Source organism: Chelonia mydas, chromosome 1 (genome assembly GCF_015237465.2).
Source record: "Chelonia mydas isolate rCheMyd1 chromosome 1, rCheMyd1.pri.v2, whole genome shotgun sequence".
NCBI classification, from domain to species: Eukaryota; Metazoa; Chordata; order Testudines; family Cheloniidae; genus Chelonia; species Chelonia mydas.
The window spans coordinates 33,735,176-33,748,072 of NC_057849.1; the positions used below are offsets into that span (position 1 = coordinate 33,735,176).

General features: G+C 46.5%; 1 protein-coding gene across 3 annotated transcripts in view; it reads left to right on the top strand.

Annotated features, from left to right (window-relative positions):
- The window catches only part of DYNC2H1 (dynein cytoplasmic 2 heavy chain 1), a 384,528-nt gene that overhangs the window by 89,673 nt on the left and 281,958 nt on the right, over nucleotides 1-12,897 (top strand). The window lies entirely within an intron of this gene.

Here is a 12,897-nt window from a genome sequence, read left to right on the forward strand (position 1 = left end):
CAGATGCATACAAGGATGGCTGAAGCCTGTGTATTGTTCAACCAGATATCCCCTGGACATGCTAATTCATGTATCTGCCAGGGTTGTTTCCTCACTGAACTGGAGTAGGACTCTGACAAATGTTTGCAGGGGTGTGCCCTGCTCCACTCCTCTTCCATCCATGACTTTGACTACAGACGCTTCCAGTTCCGGGTGGGGAACCCATCTGTAGGAGCTACAGACATAGGCACCATTATTGAAGAAAGAGTCATTGCTCCCTATCAATACAATTGAGCTCCGAGCTATACACAAGGTTTGTCAAGCCTTCCTTTCTCATATCAAAGGTCAGACCATCCAAGTACTCACGGACAACATGATGGCAGTGTTTTATGTAAACAGGGAGGCGGGTTTCTAGATCCATGGTGTTGTGTTGCAAGGTTATCAACCTGTGGATTTTTTGTATCTAGATCAAAATCACTCTAACAGCTTCTCATCTTCAAGGATCATAGAATGTCCTAAAAACCATCTTAGCAGGACCTTTCAGGAAGATTATAGGTGGTCGTTGAAGGAGAGCATAGTCAGACTCATTTTCAGCATATGCGGTATTTCTACCATAGACTTGTTTAGAACATGACAGAACAGAAAATGTCACCAGTTCTGTTCCAGAGCAGGTCACAGTCCAGGTTGCCTCACAGATGCAGTCCTCTTTCCATGGGGTTCACTTCTGACTTATGGTTTTCCTCCAAAACCACTCATTCCCAAGGTCATCCTCAAACTGAAGCAAGATTGGGCAAAGAGGATTCAGATAGCTGTGGCTTGGCTGACGCAACACTGACTGACACGGTCTGTCTGTTTAGCTATCTATAACTGCTCAGCTTCCTGCAGAGACCTCCTGGTTCTTCACTATGGTTAAAGTCCTTCACCCAATTCTCAACAGCCTTCACCTGATAGCTTGGCTGTTGACTGGCTGGACAATACAGAAAAGGGCTGTTCTTTAGCTGCTCAAAATACTCTGTTAAACAGCCGGAAACCATCTACTAAAAATACTTACCTGTATAAATGGAAGTGTTTTTTTGTTTAGGGCACAGGATCATAACTTCTTCCCCACAGCATACAAAGATACAGGACATCTTAGATCAAGTACTTCATTTTAAGGATTTGGAGCTTTTTATTAGCTTGCTAAAATTACATTTTGCTGCTATCTCAGTTCATCCAAGGATGATTGGTGTTCTTTAATCCTAAAGTGGTTGGGTTCTTTAAAGGGATAAATAGAATCTGTCCCCGCATCAAATGGCAGGTTTCTCTTTGAGACTTGAATCTTGTATTGCCAGCTTTATTGGGACCTCCATTTGAGCCTCCAGCAACCTGCTATGTGACCAGCAGTCAGCAAAGGTTCCTTTCTTGGAGGCTAGTACTTCTGCAAATAGAGTAGGTAAGCTGCAGGATCTAATGGTAGGTCAACAAACATAGTATTCTTTAAAGATGGAGTCTCCATGAGTCCACATTTAGAATTTATTCCTAAAGTGGTGTCCACCTTCCACATTAACCAGACTATCCATTTGCATACCTATTTTCCTAAGCCGCATACACATAAGGATGAGGAAAGGCTCCACTATGGCCTTTCTTTATATATAGATAAGACCAAATCCTTTAGATCATCTCCACATTTATTTGTATCCTATGGAGACAGGATGAGAGGATAGGTGGTTTCAGTTCAGAGACAGTCTCACTGCGTAACCTTTGTATAAGTTAAGGGATAGTGAACATGTTACCTCCTTCAGAAGTGTTAGCTCATTCCACCAGGGCTCAAGCAACTTCTTTGCCTTTTTGAGAGGTGTGCCTAAAGAATACATCTGCAAATGTGACCTGGTCATTAGTGCATATTTTTGCCAAGCATTATGCAGTTACCACAGCCTCTAGAGCTGACTCGAACTTTGGGAGAACAGTCCTTCACTCTGTTTTCAATCAGACTCCTGGCCTCACCGCCATAATGTACATCTTGGCCCTTGCGAGACACCTAAGTGGAATAGATATATCTGAGTATTCAAAGACAAAAGGATGGTTACTTGGAGATGCATTTCACATCTATTCCATGACTCTCCCTCCCTCTCCTCTGCTTTGGAGTCTATTCCAACATGATTCGGATGTGAAGGAATTGAAGAGGGGCTGGGATGGCTCTGCAGTGTATCTCCTCACCCGGAGGCGAAACGAGGTGCAGGATGCATGCTCCATCCTGGCAGGTGCTTCTACACAGCACTCTCTGGCTTGAGTGCACTGGGCACATTTACACCTAAGTGGAATAGATTTGTGCAAGACACCTTGAAGATCAACGGTTGTAATGCAGGTAAGAAACTTGTTTAGAGATCCAAAATCCTTTCTGCCCAAGGTAAGTTCTTCTTTCCACAATTCTTGGGAAATAGTTCCCCCATTATTTTGTTCCAGTCTTTATCACTCCAATGGGAAGGTGTGGCATAAATTGCCATTCCTAGAGCTCTAAAGAGGTATTTCTGCAGCCAAGTGTTTCCCACAATTGTAGATGTTGGGCTACTCTCCTCTCTGCAGCTCACAGAGGCAGATTAGCTTTTTGGCACTGTGGTCTAGCCATGCCCCCTCTACTCCTGGTTGCTGCCAGATTCTCTGCCTCTGCAGTAGCAGACAGTGGTGGTTTCTTTTGCTCCTACCCTTCCTCCTTCTATTTTAACTTTTCTGCCCAGTTTTTTGGGCAGTGGAGAGCAGTGTTCTGCCTCCTCAGCATTCCTCCTCCTCCTCCTCCCTTGATCAGTTAACCCCTCAGGGGCTTAATCCTCCCAGAGCCTCCTCTGCAGCATCTCCCTGCTGGCTCCTTTGCTTCTTACAGGCATGGTAGAGCAGCCAATAAAATACCAGGTTAAATCTAAGTGGTGCTCTATAGGTGAGGCAGCCTTCCAATGCTTGGCAGATGGCAAGTTGTGCCCAGCCTGTACCCAGCCTTCTGTTCCTAACTCCATTACGTCCCAGGGCTGGGAGTCAGACAATGTGACATTATCTAGGGTACAGTCTGGACTGATGGACAGCTGTGTCCTTGCAATTTTCCATTCTGGGGTGCCTTTTACCCTGCTTCACTATGAGAGCAACCACTCCTGGTCTACTCACACACCGCCTTCACCATGTAAATCATTGCCAGCTATCCTGTGTGAGTAAGCTTCCAGAAAATGGTAAATCCTGCCCCTTACCATCAGCTGTGAGAGGAGGCCTATGTGATCTCTGTCATAAAGTGGAATGGGGCCGGGAGCTAAGGTTCCTATGGACTTTCTCCCTCAACCTTGATTCCAATGCTTTCCATTAGGGAATCTGTTGTCCCTTCACTGGTGCCTCTGTGAGGATAAGGAGTGAAAGGAGTGCCTCTGTGTGATGGCTTGTCTGTATTCTCTCCTCACGGCCCTTAGTGGGGAAGGGAGAAGACTGTTTGGATTCTTCCACATTGTCAGCCACCATCTTATCTAGCTTTTCTCCAAAAAGGAGGGAGCTTGTAAACTTAGCTGTGCATAGGACCTGCTTAGAGTGAGTATCCACATTTCAGCTACTGAGCTGGAAGCCAGTAGCCTCATTGTATCTGTAAAGGCTGAATCCCCACTCTGGCACTTCGAGTGCAAAAGGTGGAGGCCCGCAAGGATTTTAAAAATTAATACTTGCCGCTCCAGGCTTGTATTAAACTCGCAAGGTTACAGCTTTCTCTGACCTTGGCTTGGTAAACGCTGCCACCACCCAAATGCAAAAAAAAACCCCTTTGAACCCAGAAAGGAGCACTTGGGAATTCTTCCTTGTGGGGTACCCTTAAGCCCTTTCACCCACCTCTGGGAAGAGCTGAGAAAGAAAACAAAGGAAATTAGCTGTTGCTACCAGCTAATCAAACAACATTCACAAACCTCCTAGGACACCAAAAATCCAATCCAGTTCTTAAAAAAGGTAAATTTTATAAGAAACAGAAAGGAAGAAAATACATCTGTAACTTAGGCTTTTGCTAGATTTTAAAAGAGCAATTCCAAAAATTAAGTACCAAAAATAGCTTTCTTGGGGTCCAGCTCAAAAGTTACAAGCAAATAAAAGCATCTGGGGTTAGCACAGGGAAGATCCACAAGCCAAAATAAAGAAGTAAACCTGATTGGGTCTAGCTAAACATTCCTAATTTACCTACATATTTGGGGGTTTCAATAAGTAATTCTATGTATGATCTGATGAATTTTCATACTGGTTCAAGCCTTACACAGCATTCCTGCTTATAGCATTGGTGGTCCGTGTCTCCTTCTCCGGAGAAGGACAGAGAAAGGGAAAGTTTTTTTCCCAATTTTAAAAAAGTTCTACTTTCCCATTGGCCCTTTTGGTCTGGTGTCCACTTCCTTTTCTTTTACCTGTGGGCTTGTTAACCCTTTACAGGTAAAGCAAGTAGAGAACAGCTACGAAGAGGAATTTTATAGCTAACTGGCTGACTGGGTGTCCATAAACGGGAGCTACCCCCATTTCATTTATCACAGCATTCATTAAGATGTCAACTACAAACGTGGTAGGGAGACCTCCATTAAAGTGGAGCCAAAGGCAATAGTGATTTCTGGATGAACACTCTTTTTCCTTCCAATATCCAGAAGGTGACCCTCAAAAAGTGGATGAAGAAAATGAAGTTTCAGATGGAGACCCTGGCCTCTACGATGTCATCCCTGTCCTGGGGGACCTTCCTGACTTCAGTAAATGTAATGGACGCATACCATCATAGCCTCAACAGACCCATGCCACTGCAGACTTCTGAGGTTTTCCTACCTCAGGAAACATTATCAGTACTGAACAGTACTCCTGTTTGGCCTGTCCTCAGCCTCCAGGTTTTTTACAAAAATATTGGTGCTGATAATAGCCAGACACAGGTCACAGGGAACTCACCTATACACTTCCTGGATGACATCTTGATTAGAACTCCATCACAGTCAGCAGCACAGAGGGCCATGTCTCAAATACTGAATCTCCTCTAGGCACACGGTTTCATCATCATTACCAAGAAAAGTTCTCTAGTTCCATCCAGGAATTTATTTTCTTCTCCAGAGCTGCAGGAGGCCTACTGTAGCACTATGCCTCCCAACTGCTAGGACTTCAGCTATCCTGCATGGGGATCACTCCATGGGCACAATCACAAATCAGAAGTCTTCAAGCCTTCATACTAAAGGTGTGGCACCACTCCCTGGACACATGAACAATCAAGTAGGAGTTCTAATACAGATTTTCAACTCTTTACAATGTTGATCAGCCCACAACAATATCTTGAAAGGCATGCCTATGTGCCTTCCAGATCTTTTAGTCCTCACATCCAATGCCAGCCTGGAGGGCTGGGGAGCTTACTTGGAGACCCAAACAACCCAGAGCCTCTGGAGTTAGGAGGAAAAGGCTCACAGTGTAAACATCCTAGAGTTTAGAGCGATCAAGTTAGCTCTGTGAAGATTGCAGCCCAACCTAAGGGGGAACCATATCCTGGGTTCAATCAGATAACACAACAATAGTCACATATTTAAACAACTAAAGGGGGAACTAGAGTCTGGTGCTCCTTGTGGAAGCAGTGTAAATAATGAGACAGATGGAATGCTCCTCCTTTCTTTCAGAGTGATCCACATCAAAGGGGAGCTGAACCAAAAAGCAGACTGGCTCAGAAGGCACAGGTTCAAGAACGTCGAGTGGTGCCTGAATCAGAAGGTTTTCTATCTCATCATTCAGATGTTCAGTCTCCCTTCAACCGACCTGTTCACGAATTTTATGAATACAAAGAGGCAAAATACTTCACAAGGTGTGGCACACCTTAGAGGTCAGAAGAGGTTGAAAAACTATCTCAGGCATACAAAATCCATGAGAAGATCGGGCTCCCTGTTTGTGTCCTTCCAAATGAAATTGCAGGGATTCAGAGTTTCCAAGTCCTGTATCACTAGATGGATTAGACTTACGTATTGTGGAAGCCTACATATCATCATCGTCCTGTCTGGGAAGGGATCAAGGCACACTCCATGAGATCCTTAGCAGCCTCATGGGGGGAATGAGAACGGGCTTCCACTTCGGAAATTTGCAAAATGGCCATGTCTCTGGGCAGCTGCGCTTTATGGGGAGCTAGGGTCAGTCTGCCTGTGACTGTCTTATGAATGCCTCACAGAGGTGTAATTAACTGTCCCAGCTGGCTGATTAGTCAACAAGTACCTGGACCTAATAAAGGTTACCCAAGCTCAGTTAGGCCATGTCTACACTACAGAGTTAAGTTGACTTATGTTGACAATCATAAGTTGCTTTAATAACAGGACAAAACACAATTTTTTGGTCAAACAGGACATGACAATGAGGAACAGTTTCACAGGGCTCTCACAGCTGTAACTCCAGCTTTTGTTGGGAAACCAGTCCCTAGGTGTGGAGTGCACAGGACACTGCGAGGGCTTCGGTGGGGGAGTTTCGGGAGGGCATGGACTGGAGTTCTGTAGTGGCTGCAGGGGAGTGTAATAGAGCCGGACTTACCTGGCGGCGCCTCCTGCTGGTTGTCCTTGGGAATTAGCTCGTCAGCTTCTGGAGCGCCCTCTGCCATCTGGTGATCCGCCTTACCGCCGGCCCCAGTCCCTCCCAGGACCGGGTGCCTCCTCCCACTGGGGTGCTGCTCCCTGGCAGTAAACCCCAGCAATCCCTGAAGGTCTCCCCTCCCCGGGGAACCCCCACCCACTACCCCCACCTCGCCTCAGTCTTGGCTACTGCCAGTCATCGCTTAGCCCTGCTCCCCAGGGCAGACTGCAGTGTATCAGCCACTCACCACAGGCGAGGGGGTTTGGACCTGCTGCCTCTGTCTACCCATGGGCTGCCCCCAGCAACTCCAGTACCTAATAGGCCCTATTTCCAGGCCAGAGCTCCCCTGCTCCCAAGGCCTTTCCCCCTCAGCCCTGCTCCAATCTAGGTATTCTCTCAGGTCCCTGCAGCCAGGCCCTTCCCCCTCTGAACGCAGAGAGAGACTCTAGGCTTCAGCCTAGCAGCCCCTTTATAGGCCCAGCTGCGTCCTGATTGGGGTATGGCCTAGCTACGGCCATTTCCCCAATCAGCCTAACTTTTCTTGCCCTCAGCCCTGGCTCTCTCCCAGGGCTGGCTTTTAAGCCCCAGAGGGCAGGAGCGGATAACCACCCTGTTACAGGGAGTCATGCATGGATGTGCTCAGATTGCAAGGTAATGGGGGACTTCATCATCTCTATCTGGCCCTGCAGGAGCATTATCATCGGCTCCTGCCCCTGAGTCCTTTCCAGGCTATCCAGTCTCAATTTTTCAGTAATTGTCTCCCTCAATGCTCTTGTTTCTTTATATGCTGCCTCTGTTGACTGTAGCACTTCACGAAACATATCCTCCTGACCAAAGAAACAAAGAACAGAAACAGTATTGTAAGTGCACTCGCAGCCGTGAATCACAAAAGTTACACACACCTCTTTCTCACTGTCCCTGGGCTAGCACACAGGTTGGCGCAAGTTCCAAATATGGTGAGTTCAGGGGTGGTGGTGGTGGCAAGGGGCAATAGGCAAGAATGGACAAAATGTGGTTCACAAAGGGGGTTACTACAAGCGGCTAGGGAGACTATTCTGAATATAGGTACCCTTTTCCACAGGATAGGGTAATTGAACCCAATATCTCACTTCTCAGGGTAACCTAGGATGCAAGGGGGCATCTTCTGCACGCGTGTGGCTTTAGATCAGCTCTGTATGCTGCTCGCCTGTGTGCAGGTCCATGCAGAAATAATTGCCGGGTGATGCAGCAAAGTGTCCTACAGTGGGGGGAGAAACAAGAACCCTCTGCTAAGGAACCTTCGGCAGAGGATTGCAGAATACCTACTGGAAAGTTTCCTAGACATCACTACAGAGGATTCCAGGAACATCCCCACCAACATTAACAAACTTTTCCTCCGTGGACCCACAGTGTAAATGGACAAGCTCTGTTGTTAATTTCCATCCCTTATCCTTCCTCTACCGTATAACAAAATACATGAGAGCTCAAACTCCTCTCACCAAAGCAAAGTGAGCACTTACCGGAGTTTCCCTCTTCTGCATCCTGCGCACCAGAACTGGAGTACTGGGACTGGCTAGGCACCTCTGAACTGGAAAAGAGGTCTTAACTCATCGCACCACCAGACGACCTTGCCATTTGCTCCACATTGTCCTTCAGCTCCACTTCCTCATCCACCACTTCATCACTGAGGTTGGGTCCACTGGCTGCTGCCTCTAGTCGCTGGCTGAAGTATCCATGGGGCTCTTGGCAGTGGAGGTGGGGTCGCTGCCGAGGATGGCATGCAGCTCCTTATAGAAATGGCATGTCTTTGGTGCTGCACCAGAGCAACGGTTGGCCTCCCTTGTCTTCTGATACACCTGCCTCAACTCCTTGGTCTTGGCATGACACTGCTGTATGTCCCTCTCGTGCCCCTTCTCCTGCACGCCACTAGCAATCAGCCCATAGGTATCCTACAGCTGGAGTGAAGCTGAGACTGCACAGCCTCTTCTCCCCATAAACACAGCATATCCAACAGCTCCAGTGTGCTCCATGCGGGAGAGCATCTGCTGCAGAAAGCCAGCATGGTCAGCTGGGAAGATGCTGTATGAACTGTGCACACCAAGGAAACAGGAAGAGGAATTTCAAAAATTCCCATGCCTTTAAATGGGGGAGGAGCGCATACCTGAGTACTTTCAGGGCAGTGGAATTCAAAGTACTGACCAGAGTGGTCAGGATGGGCATTGTGGGATGCCTCCTGGAGGCCACTTAGTGCAACACAAACATAACATAACATAACTCTTGTCTACCCTGATGCTGCACTGCTCTAACTGTGTTGCAAAAAGCTCTGTGCTGCTCATCAAGGTGGTTTTATTATGTTGGCAAACAGGGGAGTTACATCGGCAGGAGGAGCATTTCAGTACGTACAGCACCACTGTTTCGTCAATGAAAGGTGACTTTTGTCGACAAAACTGTGTAGTATAGACAAGGCCTTAGAGGGAAGTCCAAAGGGAGACAGGTGGCTCATGCAGAGGGGAGCTCCCAAGTGAAACCAGAGCCTGAACAGGGAATCCAGAAGATCAGGTCTCTAGAGTACCTACCAGGACTGGGAGCCTGTAAGAGGAGCTCCTGGAGAGGGCAGCCTCCTAGATAGTGGGCTGCAGCCAGCAGGCATTCAAGAGGACCTGGTCTCAGTCAGAAGTCCCTGAGATACTGGATAGAAGCCCAGCCTGTAAAGGATTACCCTCTGCCCCTGGAGAAGAGTTGCAGTGGAGAGACCTCTCTGGACCTCAGACTCCAGAGGAGGAAGTACTCCAGTAGGGGCAAGAGGCATAACATCAGGGGCAGAGACTGGAACTAAGAGAACCTTGGAGGAAAAGCCTGAGTAGAGGTGAACACTGGACTCAGAAGGGGACATGAATTAAGAATGACCTAGTTGGCATGCTGGAATGTTGGGGTGAAAGTTTTGTTTATCTTCTATTTTGGTTTCTCCATTAATAAAGGAGACCCACCACAAGGAGGTGCTCTTTAGCACTTAACTGGCTGTTCGGACTTGTTGATATCCTGGTCAAGGGAAAATCAAGTAACGGTTCATCGGCAATGCTATGCCTGCATCCAAGGGGGTGCGCTGGGTCGGACTGGAATGGCAGCAAGCTACTTGGTCTATAGCTAACACCTTCATTGAGCATGACAAGATGGACCTGTCTTCTGCAGAGACCTCCTTTGGCAGGAAGTTGCAGCAGGCGGTGGGCAGAAATAATACAGACTTGAATGAGTTGACCAAACAGGGGAGAGGGGGTTAGTACTTCCTTCCTACCAAACTTTTGTTTCGTATCCCTCCCTACATCTGTTCACGGCTTGCTACTTCCAAGATGTCTAGAATTGTGGGAGATGCAGAATGGAAATTTCTTACCAATAATTTCCTTTCTGCTAACAGTGTCTATCACAATTCTTTCCGCCCCGAATGGCTCATGAGTCAGATATTAAGTGGAGATGTTACTATTTGACTGTCTTTCTTGGTCTAATGTACAAAATGCTGATCCACCTCCTTGAGATGCAGAGAGAGGAGAGCAGCCCAGAACACGGCTAGCAGAAAGGAAATTATTAGTAAGAATTTTTCCGTTCAAACATTCAAGGTACGCAGGTCAGTTGTACCCTATTCATCTAATTCCATCCAAAATGCTCAGGGCCTTAGGGCCTCAGAGTTGCTGCAGGCAAGATGTTAAAATCTTGCAGAAGTTGCCATATTAAGCATCTGGGAAACTATTAATGGAGGTAATCAAAGTTCCCTCTTCAGCAGTGGTTCTCAAACTTTTTTTTTTCACGGACCACTTGAAAATTGCTGGGGGTCTCAGGGGACCACTTAATGATCTTTCCAAATGTTGTTTGTACCGTTAGCTAACTATTGTAAAGCTCTTTAGATAAAAGTGCTATATAAATAAACTGTAATAATAATTAACTTTTTTTTGTTCTACAAATAAAAGCACACAACTCATATTTTAATATCAGTCGTTTTTCTAATGCAATGGATGTGCCCTCTCTCCCCCATCGCGGCAGCCACAGAACTGAGGCTGGGAAAGAGGGCTGTCTCTCCCCAGCAGCCGCAGCCTCTTTCTCTGGCTGCTGCAGCCCTGCACATCCCAAATTTCCCCCAGCCCCACTTCTCACCCCACTGCCCCCTCTCACCTACCTCCTATTCCCCCCAAGGGCACCACCTCACCTTACACGTGCGTCTTCTCCAGGGTTCAGGCACCTAATTAGTGGAGCGACGCCTGCGCGGCTCCACTAATTAGGTGGGTGGTCCTTCATTCTCTTGTGTGCGACTGCCTAGGCGCGCACCTTAGAGGGAGCTATCCGCAGACTACCTGAATGGAGCTCGCGGACCACTGGTGGTCCATGGACCACAGTTTGAGAACCTCTGCTCTACAACATACTTAATGCCATTGTAGAAAGAAAAAGTCTGAGCCTCATTTGTAGGGCCCTACCAAATTCACGGCCATGAAAAACGTGTCACGGACTGAAATCTGGTCTTCCCCCCGTGAAATCTGCTCTGGTCTCTTGTGTACTTTTACCCTACAGTATACAGATTTCACAGGGAGACCAACATTTCTCAAATTGAGAGTCCTGACCCAAAAGGGTGCTGCAGGGGAATTGCAAGGTTATTTTGGGGGGGGGTCATGGTATTGCCAACTTTACTTTGTTGCCTTCAGAGGTAGGCAGCTGGAGGATGGTAGCTGTTGGCTGGGTGCTCAGCTCGGAAGGCAGAGCCGCGGCAGTAGCAGTGCAGAAGTAAGGGTGGCAATACCATACCATGCAATCCTTACTTCTGTGCTGCTGGTGGCTGCTCTGCCTTCAGAGCTAGGCTCCCGGCCAGCAGCCGCCGCTCTCCAGTTGCCCAGCTCTGAATGCAGTGCCTCCGCCCGCAACACCGCAGAAGTAAGGGTAGCAGTACTGCAACTCCCCCTACAATAACCTTGTGACCCCCCCATTCTTTTTTTGGGTCAGGATCCCTACAATTACAACACTGTGAAATTTCAGATTTAAATAGCTGAAATCATGAAATTTATGATTTTTAAAATCCTGTAACCGTGAAATTGACCAAAATGGACTGTGAATTTGGAAGGGCCCTACTCATTTGAGGAACATCTGTCAAGAAGATTCCAATTCCTCTGCAAATGCATCCTTTAGTAGGAAAAGTGCTACTGGTTGGTTCCCAAATAATTCCTTAAATTACAAAGCTTTTGCTTTTTATAGGTGGAACGTCCATTTCTACATATTATCAACTGTAATAACAATTAAAATTCTTCATTTTCCTCCCATCCTCTTCCTCCCTGAATTCTGAGACTCACTGATTATGAATGAGAGAAGCTGTGCAACAGAATGAGAAATTTTTCACCTGATAATTTTCTTTCTGCTAGTAGCTTCTCTCCTTATTCAACCCATCCTGGTAGTGTGGCAAATGATCAGAAAACAATTTGTAACAAATTGAAATGTTTCTCTAAAGGAAGATTTAAACATATCATTGCCTTTAAACATATCATTGCCTTAAGGTTGATCAATATAATTTAAATTTTTTATCTTAATGCTAATGATCTATATGCTGGGATTTTTCATCATGTTGAGAAGAACTCTCGTTCTGAGTTGAAGGGCAGGGCTTACTCCTGGGGCCTCCAGCAACATCTTTAGACTGTCTCTTAATTCTATCCATTTGTGGAGCTATTACCCATTTGTGATGAAGGAGAGAATCTGCTAACAAAAAGAGAATTATCAGGTAAGTAATGTCTCATTCTTGTACCACGCAGGGCAGTAGCTCTAAGTTTCTGCAGTTGACAGGGTTTCTATCTGGAGGCCTGTATACCACTAGAATTCCTAAGTTTCTCTGGAAATGGCCCACCTTGATTATCACTACAAAAGGCCCCCCCACCCCCCACCCCCGCTCTCCTGCTGGTAATAGCTCACCTTACCTGATCACTCTTGTTACAGTGTGTATGGTAACACCCATTATTTCATGTTCTCTGTGTATATAAATCTCCCCACTGTATTTTCCACTTCATGCATCCGATGAAGTGAGCTGTAGCTCACGAAAGCTTATGCTCAAATAAATTTGTTAGTCTCTAAGGTGCCACAAGTACTCCTTTTCTTTTTGCGGATACAGACTAACACGGCTGCTACTCTGAAACCTAAGTTTCTCTTGTCCTTTGGCTCACAGATCATATGTATGCACTCAAATATTTTTGTTTCTGAAGTGGAGCGTCTTCTGTATCTGAGTTGGAGAGGAACAGGATTTGTATTCTGCCTCTTCTTTCTATTTTCTGTGGATACGATTGGAAGAAGCACTGAATCATATCTCAGTGATGCAAGCAATACTGTGTGCTTCATCCAAAATGTGATTGTGAACAGTACTGGTTTTGTTGT